Below are 10,372 nucleotides of genomic sequence, written 5' to 3'. Positions count from 1 at the left end.
AGCAACAGTCCATGACGCAAGACGTCAGGTTTAGTAGACAACGGTTCTATGTGACGTTTGATATGAAAATTGTCCGTAACAGGTAGGTGGACATTTGTCCATCTAGTCCCTTTGCTTGCCCCCTAACCCTTTCTTTGCCCCCTAGTTTGCAACTAGGTGGGCAATTTTTAAGACTTAATATTTGTTTAAATTAAATCCAAGTTAAAGAATGAACAGCTAAATTCAGTGGTTCTCAGCCTTTTTTGGCTGTTACCCTAATCTCCGCCCTGAAGTGAGCCAATAACCCCCAACATCGATTTTCAAAAACAAAATAAATGGCTAACTATGACAATCAAAATGCAATACAATGCTGAATACAAGATGACAATGAGTGGTAAACATTCAATGCGAAGGTTAGACCTGGACTTCAGCCGCCAGCTTTGTGATCCACTGATCCTGGGCTTTGTGGTAGGGGAAGTGTGGGACCTATGGAACACTTTTTTTGAAATGGTCATAACTTTTGTATTTTAACTTCAAACAACCTAAATGTTGGATTATATTATGCTGGTGGGTGGTTTTAACTTATGATAAAGCGAAATAAAAATATGTTGATTGGTTAGCTTGTTACGAGAAAAAACAAAAATTTTGCGAAATGTTCCATTGGTCCCACCCCTATGGGACCAATAGATCACCCGATAAGACCTATGGAACGCTATTGCATTAGAGCTAAAAGCACTGCTCATTGTCAAGCAAAATCTAGATTTTTAACAAAGCACCACGGAAAACATTCAACACCAATCGAAAAAAACGAATACACAGAAAAATAACAAAAAATGAAACCCACAAAATAAAGTCACGTGGTAAAGTTGTTAAGCTACTAAAAATATTAAAAACCTAAAAACTCTACTCCTCCAAATTTAAACTTCCTTACTGAAGTGCAGGCGTTTCCAAGATATCACCTTTCAAAGTGAATTCCTTGTTCCGAAGTTTTCAGTAGAAACACTATGCAACGAACATTATATATTGAACAGTGTTGCCACTAACAAATTTTGAGTAATAGGGTTCACATTGAACAGTAACATTTCGGGAACGACTGCATGCAGAGCTTATTTAAAACCGCAGTGTCTCTTTTTTAGTTGGTCCCGCAAATCCAGCCAGAATAATGATAGCGCCCCTTACCTATGGAACACCTATGTGAAACAGTGTTCCATAGGTCCCACATAGCCATGATGTTTAGATAACTGGTTGTAAGTTTGAAATGATGCACTTCACTGTGCTGCATTCTTGTCTATATACTGTTTAAATAAATGGTTTCATCGGAGATTCTGCGCTAAGAGTCCTGCCTGCCCTAAACTCCTGAAGAATTCTTACAAAGTTAGACCTCAAAGGTACATTTTCAAGCTCAAAAACATAAAAAAGCGTTTGCGTCTTTCAAAACAGCCTTTTCTAGAATTTTCGAAGTTGATTTCTGCTTACATGTCAAAACGGTGTTTCCAAATATAAATATTTTTTAAAATCCACTTTTGGTTTGGGAGCAAATCTGGTGTTCCATAGGTCCCGGCGTTCCATACGTCCCACACTTCCCCTACTGAGGGCGATTCTTGTGTCGCTTTCGACATCCAGGCGATTGCGCTTCTTAGTCTTCATTCCCAATACAGTTGAAAACTTTTGTCCACAGCGATACGTTGTTGAAAAAGATGTCAGGATATTTAATGCAGTGTCTCTAATGTTTGTGCGTCCTGGAGTCTGCCAAACCATAAGGGTTCCAATCCAAGCCTTTCCCCTTGAAATCAAGTTTCAACGCTTCATTCATTCGGAGAGTGATAAATTCTTCTTTGGCTGGAAAGTGGAAAGTCGTCATCATCCACCTGGCTGTCATCACATGTGAAGGGCTCAGCGTAACAATGGAGACTAGCTGTGTCCAAATTCGGAAAGTAGTTGGCCAATGTCCATCTTCTTGGCTTGCTGGCCAAAGTGGTCAGCTATGTCCTCCTTCAACGCCGCTGTCAATTCAAGTCCATTGCCTTCGAGGTACATGTCAAGTGTCTGAAACTGTGCCACTGTGGCTCTTCCAACTCGCTTGCAACTTAACCTTCGCGATAAATGTTGCTACGGCTACTTTGGTTTCGATCACAGTTACATTTTTGCCTTGAATTAAAAGATTGCCTTTGTTTCACTAAAGATATCAACCAGGTAGCACAGCTGGAAAATCCACTGTTGGTTCAGGGATATCTAGAGAAGGGGATACGAAGGCTTTTATTACGTCTGACAATAGAAGGGCTTCTATTTATCTTAAATAATCAGTGTTTATCGTAAAATGACAATGAGCACTATAGTCATTTAATAAACTTTGTTATGACAACCTGCATTGCACTATTACCGCCAGGTATGGATATTCAATGAATGCTCATAATCACTTGTTAAATCAACTACCCGTATACTTGCCTTACACAAGCCAACTACAAAAGTTTTGTCAAAAAAGCAGCAAACTGGTAACCTTTTAACTGTCTTTTCAAACAAGTATTTTTTAAAAATATTCAACATAACACTTGCTGACTGTCTTGTGCAGCTGAGTGTACCAGCTGCACAACAAAACTTTCTGCAATTTTAAAAAGAACCGCATGTTTAACGTGGTACCAACTACGGTACCGCCCTTCTAGTGTCATGAGAATCAGCAATCGCTCTGAGCCTTCGTCTCCTGTCAAAATTGAAAAAAAGAGAAGATGATATTTTTCCGTAAAACGATTTCGTAATTTTTTTACCTGAATACGAATTAAAACAGTTTCTAACTCATGTCCCCGTATGATTTCAGCTCGGTTTTAATTTTAAAAAAGTTGGGAACTTGCGCAAGCAGAGATTCGTACCGTACCCCATCCATTGCTCTCGTTTTTGCTATACGAAGAAACAAGTGAGAAACAAAGGAAAAAAAGCAGCGCAAAGTTTGCGCGATTTCCGTTTCTTTTTACTAATCTGTGGAAGCAATTTTTGAATTGCTTACTTTGTGGAAGGGTTGCCAGATTGGCCAAGTTCTTTGAATTTGGCTTGTGTTAGAGTCTGTTGGCCTTAGAAATTATACATTTGGCCTTTTATAGATTTTGCCTTAAATTCGGCTTTTTTAAAATTAACTCTTCAAAATGCATAATTATCAATATTTTTCATATATCGTAACCTTACCAGATGAAACCATATTCACCATTGATCAATACATGTTTTATGCTTAATTAATACTCGTAATGTGGCGGATTAAAGCTCTTCCGCTACAGTCCTTTTAAACTTGCTATTTTTCGGGATACTTTCAGAATTAGTTTTGCTACAATTTATCAAAATCCGCTACAAGTCATAAAATATAGATTATGTAGGCCTACATTTTATTATTTTAGATAGAAACAGGTAAATGTCTATTTAGCCTTTTTTGTCTTATCTTTTCCTTGTTTTGGCTTTTTTTGTATTAGTTTGGCTTTAAGACCTTTTTATAGTCTGGCAATTCTGCTCTGTTGGACATTGTGCCAGTGGGCTCTGTGCCAGTGTGCCAGTGGACATTGTGCCAGTCAAATCATGATACCTACAGAGAGATAAAGAGTAGGCTATGAACTGAATACTGAAACGTTTGGGTGTTCATCAGGACAATTTTCGTTTCTAGCACTAGTTGCAACGTTCATCTGATGAAAGTGAAAGTAAAAGCAACGACAAGCAGGTTGATTTATTGCTTCACTGACGTTTCGCGCACCAAAAAATTATATGACATGATAAGCAGTTATTTTTTTGTTACTTGATAAGGGCTAACGTGTGTATGGCCGAAAACGTTTGTAGCTTATAGTTTATGTTCAATTTTAATGGATTATATTAAATGCCGTGTGGTTGCTTGGTTGTATATGTCTGAAGCAAGAATATGAATTTAATTTGATAAGCATGAAATCGGTTGTGTTTTTTTATCATAAACATAGTCAAAAACATACAATAGATGACAATGTCACTGATACAAAGTTTTAGGGTAGTTTGAAAGAAAAATATTAAAACGAAATCCTTTCATTTCAAACGAATACGAAACGAAATGTTTTGTCTGTTACTTAGACTGTGAGTGCTAAGAACAAAAACACTTTTTGTTTTGTATTAAAATAAATTCTTAACAAAGATTATTCTGATTTCGACAGGAAACTTTGTTTTGAACAAACCTCTCCGTCTGTCTTTGGTTATTGCTAATAATTCTGGTATGAACTTCTGTAATTTGCTTGATATTGTTGAAATATTTCATTTTTTTATCTTTCTTTTCCTTTCGTCCGCCACGATAACTCATATGGTTAAGCTTCCGACTTTCTGCAAGAAAAAACCTCAATATCCAGATGCAAACCATAAACACACAAACCAACCGTTTGTCTTGTAACCTCCCATCCCCCAGTCAACATTATATTTCCTAATGTTTTTTTTTTATATGGGATACACAACACAAGCAAAACACTATGAATCTCATGCCTGTGGTTTTGACTGCAGTTTCAGGGTGGGTGGGAATCGTGATTCTGCTGAGTGTTGGAAGTCGAGGCTCAATCAACTTCTTCAGAGCCAATCCACCTTACAAGGCCCCAGCAGAGACTGCATTGACCTCTATACTACGTTAAGTAAGTTCGTGGCGAACAGTTCTTTGCTTCCGCAAAATTTTTAACTTTTTTATAATTTTTCTAAAACTTAACTTTTATTCAAGGCTGGTTCTATGCAATTGTATTTGGCTCAAGTAGGCTAGTTCAGGATGACACCGACAGCCTCAGGTTTCAATAAAAAGATTGCAACATTTTTTCACCTATGCCTTGCTTGCAACCTTAAATTATGCTACCAGAAATGGCTCGTAGGCTAATTAAAATAACTTACAATTTAAATCGCAAACACCTGGAAATTTGGAAAGCCATAACAACGATAATTCTTATTTAAGCCTATATCAGGGGTGTGCAAAAGTTTGTATGGTTTTATTGTATTGAGGTAGACATCTGCAACCGGAGGCCTGCCTTGTTGTTCTGTGAGGCCAGCGTCGTGGGCCTACTCAGCATAATGCTGAAAGTGTATATTGCATCTGCATACTATAGTTATAACAAATTACATCACATTGTTTCCAGCCTTTGTGGAAGAATCAGATTGAGGGAGGCGAGGGATAAATCGTAAAAGCTTTGTGAACAGTAGCCTTGAGCGCACTTTCTGATGTGATTTGTATCAAAGCAAGTGTAAATTTTTGCTGTGTAGGCTAATGTTGCGTTGGAGCTTTGTAACCGCCTACAATAATGCTGCCTTGCAATTTCACAATGCGAGTGTAATATTGGTGTAACGCTCAGTGTAATATTGGTGTCACAAAGCGTGTGGAACAGTAGGGTATTGCCAACCTTGCGGTTTTTCCGCAAACTTAGGTTTGTATTTGTTTGAGTTGGCGAATTTTTTTAGATTTGCGGATTGATTGTTTGTGGCCTTGTCTTTTTTTTTTTTTTTTTTTCTAGTAGCTTTTTAATTTTTAAAGTTGATTTTGTGCATGAAATTGAGAATGTTTTCTGTTGTCGATATTCCGCCATTTCTCAATTTTTACTTGTTTTCAAAATAATGTTTGCATACAAATACATCACAGTATTGCGGTTGCAGCGCAGAGAGCATATGCCACCACCGTTTTGGTAGTTTTCAAATCTTTGGGAATAAAAAATTGTAATGACAAAGTAGAGCGAACGGAAAAGCTGCCCTGACGGCGAAAACCAGCAGTTCTTTCATTTGTGTAGATTACCTCACAACAGTTGTCGCACACTTGCGTCATGGACTGCGTCAAATCTGTTTCTTGACATAAACTACTTTCATACGAAATTGATACTAGATTTTCTTCTAAAAACATTAATGCGGCCGCATTGTCATTCAAAGATCCGTATTTGACCCGCCAGTACAAAAGGTTGCGCATGCCTGATTGAGGGCTACATCCAGAAGTATGCACGAAAATCCGGGCTGTAGTTTGAACACCCCTGCTTCGCAGCCCAAGAACTTTTCATACAAAAATAACAAAGCTTGGTTTGATTGTTTTGCAGCTATCTCGCCTCGAACGAAACGTCAGATTGATCCTGCAAGTAAGGAAACTATAATTGTTACAATAGTTGTTAAGTTCAAGCAGAAACTGCTCAAGAGGCACTGTAATGAACGACACCATGGGCTCCTGAAAACTACGCGTGTATCACCATGGAGGCTGTAAAAAATGTTTTATGCTAGTACATTTTTAGTTGAATGACTTCTTTACAACAAAATGAAACAAATTTTATTTCAAAACAATTTCAAACAACTTTAGTGTCAAATCTTCATTGCACAGATGCACTGAATGAAGTGGCATTTACATTTTTGATTTATCGTACCTTACTCTTCGCAGCCTGCAAGCAAAATCGTTTTAGTCCAAACACTCCTGAAGTACAGGTCTACACCGGATGCAACTCACAGCGGATCAACCAACAGCCTCGAAGGAGGGAGCTCAACTTTCCTTCTGTCACTCAGTTCATTGCTGAAGACACTGTTTGTGCGTAAGTAAGCTATGAAGCTCAACAAACTCTACACCGCAGTCCAGCACTGTGGGCAGTGGCAGGCCCGTTGAGAGGATAATTTGGGCCCGGTACCAATGAGATGGTCGAGTGTCGAGTCCCAATTCGACACTTATAAAAACAACGCATTATATTCAAAAAATACGTAGGCCTAGTGGTCTTCAAACTCCAGGGCCCTTTGAAAAAGTTTCTGGCCCTAAAGTCATGCCAGCTTGGGTCCAAAAGTACTTCTTGAACCCCTTGTCAACGCCACCGGGTGGTAATATCAAACCTTCCTGTTGCTTTACGACAGCTGATACATTTTGATAACGCTGGTGGCTGCTTGACTTGGAGATCTTGAAACGTCACCCTACAAGCTCCCGTTGCTGTGATGCTATTACTGTGAATCTAAATTTAACTGTAGCTAAGGTGCTGCGATCTTTGTTACTGTTGTATTGTGTTTTGATTTACAAACAGTAACCAATACATCTCTCTCTGTCTTTCTCTCTATCCCCCTCCCTCTCTCTCTGTGGGTGTAAAAGTTATAAGTTTTTGCTTTTAGAAGAAATTTTCAGCTTTTTCATATATTTTTAGACCTGAATTTTCGGAATGCGGATCAGACGGAAGACCGGCACAAGTTGCAAATGCCGCAAATAATGTTCCAGACTTTGCTTACCAGTTTCAGGCTTTAACCGAAAGGAACTCGCCTGTGCTAGCGGCAGTGTCAACTTGCAATCAATTGGTGTTTCCACTCAGTGGTCTCCCCATCCTTACCCCTGAAAGTAGGCTTGATGTAAATGTTTCGATAGCCTAATTGTACTAAAAAGAAATTATTTAACACAGCAGAACTTTGTGTTTCTTACCTGAATGCATCAGAGTTTAATATTGTATAGTTAATTTTTAAATTTTAATTTAAAAAAAATGTTGCAATAACCTGTAGCCGACAGGATGATGCCATTTTTTGTCTAATGTCAGATGCGCCTTGTATGACATAGCCTATCCAACTCCTAAGGGTTTCATATTATGTGTAAATACTCTTTATGGCTCGTGACCATAGGCACCTTAAATAGAAGTACTAGTATCTGCTATGCTCGGTATTTGGAACTTGGGTCCCAAATCCAAACTTGGGTCCATCTAAAATGTGGTATAAATTATTCATAAAGCTTTATTTTTGATGTCTGTTACAGGGTTTTGGGGGGCAAGGACTCCATTTTTCACACTTGTTTTGTTCTAAAATATCAATGAAAGATCTTTTGAAGTTTATTAGTCGCAAAAATATTGCAATTTTAGCAAAAATGGGTGTTTTTTTTTACTTAAGTCAAAAGAACAAGAATTTGAATTAACATTCAGTATACGTTTAAAACGTATAAGATTTAAACTGCAAACTGGTTCGAGGTACATCAATGACATCAGCCTACGCCAGTGGTTTCCCCATAAACATTGGCTCGTAAAAACACGAGAAATATAGCCTACGTGTATTACACAAGTTTCCTCAGAATTTTACGTGTTTTTCACGACCAATGTTTATGGGGTTTCAACCTAATTGGTGGAACGGAACACAATGAAACATTCCACGAACTCAAGGAACCCCTGTTCCATAATTTAATTACCTTATGCAAAAAACATCGTTTAATTAATAAAATAAAATTAAAATACTCATGTTTAGATTTATTTATGTACAATAAAAATACAAACTGTAAAAAATTACATTTATTCTCATAAAAAATTCAATGAGAAACTTGAGCCTGGTGTTTCTTGCACAAGTCTTTAATATTGGGTCTTGTGTTTAACAGACACACACGAAGTTCATCTTCCACAGACAGCAATTGTGCTCGTCTCTTGTGCTTGAAGGTTGTCAGAGCTGAAAATCCAAACTCACACAAGTAGAAGGTTGACAACAGCATAAGTCGCAGCGCTTTCTGAGCAATTGTAGGATATTCCTTTTCAACCAACAAGCAGAATGCATCCATATAATAATAAAATAGACTCTCGGATTTGAATGTAATCTTGTGGAACCCTTAGACTTACTGGCGGAACCTTAGGGTTCCGCGGAACCCTGGTTGAAAACCACTGGCCTAGAATATATCAGAGCAGATGAGTAGCCTATATTCAATAAAGTTATTTGTCAGCTGTGAGCTAATTTAATGCCATGTTTTTTTTAAACACAGTGTCACTGCATATTACTGGCCTACGGTACTTAAGTAGAAAGTTTCTCTCTCCTGCACAAGCAAGTCGCTTTTGTCCAGAACAAATCCTTTCAAAAGAATATTGGACATCCGTCATGCAAGCTGCTTTAATTCTGCCCATTGGGCTATTGATATGTGCTAAAATTTGACTTACGTGAATTCGACAGCAGTGAAAGTTCTACTTCTCAAACATGTGATGTACTGAATAAACAAAATGAACTGTTGAAAGTTTGTGTAGCATCAGTCCACCCGGTTCAAATTCTGAAGAAATGGTGAATCAATTGCATCATCGTAGAAATTTTCATTTTCAACTCCCGACAAATAAGATAGAATTTTGTGTTCTAAATATCCAACCAGAATAACAATCTTGTGTTTGATAGAGCCATTTTAAGCAATGAGCTCTTCAGTGTCAGCAATATTCAGAAAATCATCGTCAATATGAATGTTAGAATCGCATTTAACATCACCCAGACAGTTGTGGGGTAGAATCATTCAAAAGAGCAAGAAGGTTCTTGGTTTCAGCAGCTGCTTTGATGTCTACTGTATTAATATAGAAATTACCGCCACTACGTTATCTGGCTTGGCCAAAGAACTTTTCAAGCGCTTCATCAGCAAACACACCAGGGAGGACATGACTGGAATTATCCTCCCTCAGCTATAACTGTGCAGCCTGAATGTTGGTTCTTGTTGACACAACATATGTATCTGCAGTTGTTTTTGTGTCTTTTCATTCGATCATGACCACCTGTCCAGGCTCAAGGGGACATCACGTCAAAATTTTTACAAAGCTTCTTGAAACTAGTGTAGTCCTTTATCCACGGCTGACGACACTCATCCTGCATGTTCATAGCAGAATAGCTATCCTTGACATTTATCATGTAGAACCAGTCAGTGATGAGCTTCACAAAAATGATAGTGACATCACTACAAAATCGAGTAGCTTTTTCAAAGTAGAAAGGGAAGCCACAGCTTTTTCGTGAAAAATCTGTCAAACAAAAGGAACACTTTTTTTCCGCAAAGGCTTGGGGTAGGCCTACACAGCTGTGTATGTGACCTTTGTTAAACGGATGCTGATTTACGATCTTCATTGTAGAGTGCTTCAATATCACGCCAGCGTGCATTTTCGCCTCTTTCATGAAAGAGAGTTCTTTATTGTGCTCAGTTGCAATTTGTGAAAAGCGTTGCAATTAGTTGCAATTCGCATTTCTTTGTCATGCTTTCGACGGTTTCAAACTTCGTTACGCTGCTGACCAAATTCTTAATTCAATTGTTTCATCACAAATCATTTATTTGTGCTGCAATTCATTGGCAAACATTGCTTGCTCGTTAACTGCAATTGTTGTGGATATTTTCAATAGATTTAGCAACAGTTAGCCATAGTAGCCTACAGTAAGTCATAGTCATGTATGCGCAATTTGGGCAAATTACGCATATTAGTCTTAAGATTTTGCGACCCAAGTTTAAAAACCCGAGATTGCGAGTTACGAGTGTAGACACCTTCCATTTTAAGGTGTTTATGCTTGTGACTGTTATTTTGAAATGGTTGGATTATAATTATTCCTTATATATTGCAGACCCTGACGGATGCGAGGAATGGCAGACGTGGTCGTCTTGTTCAGTGACTTGCGGGAGCGGAACGCGTTCAAGATCTCGCGTTTGTCCTCCAGCTGTGTCTGAGAACAGCAACGG

The 10,372-nt window shown here is 38.2% G+C and overlaps 1 pseudogene; it reads right to left on the bottom strand.

Moving 5' to 3' along the window:
• Nucleotides 1–8,224: 8,224 nt before the first annotated feature.
• On the bottom strand, nucleotides 8,225–9,561 carry LOC145784069 (uncharacterized; annotated as a pseudogene).
• Between the last annotated feature and the right edge of the window lie 811 nt (nucleotides 9,562–10,372).

Source organism: Aplidium turbinatum, chromosome 15 (genome assembly GCF_918807975.1).
Source record: "Aplidium turbinatum chromosome 15, kaAplTurb1.1, whole genome shotgun sequence".
Classification (NCBI taxonomy): domain Eukaryota; kingdom Metazoa; phylum Chordata; class Ascidiacea; order Aplousobranchia; family Polyclinidae; genus Aplidium; species Aplidium turbinatum.
Note: the sequence above shows the minus strand (reverse complement) of the source record. Positions and strands in the feature narration are given on the sequence as shown.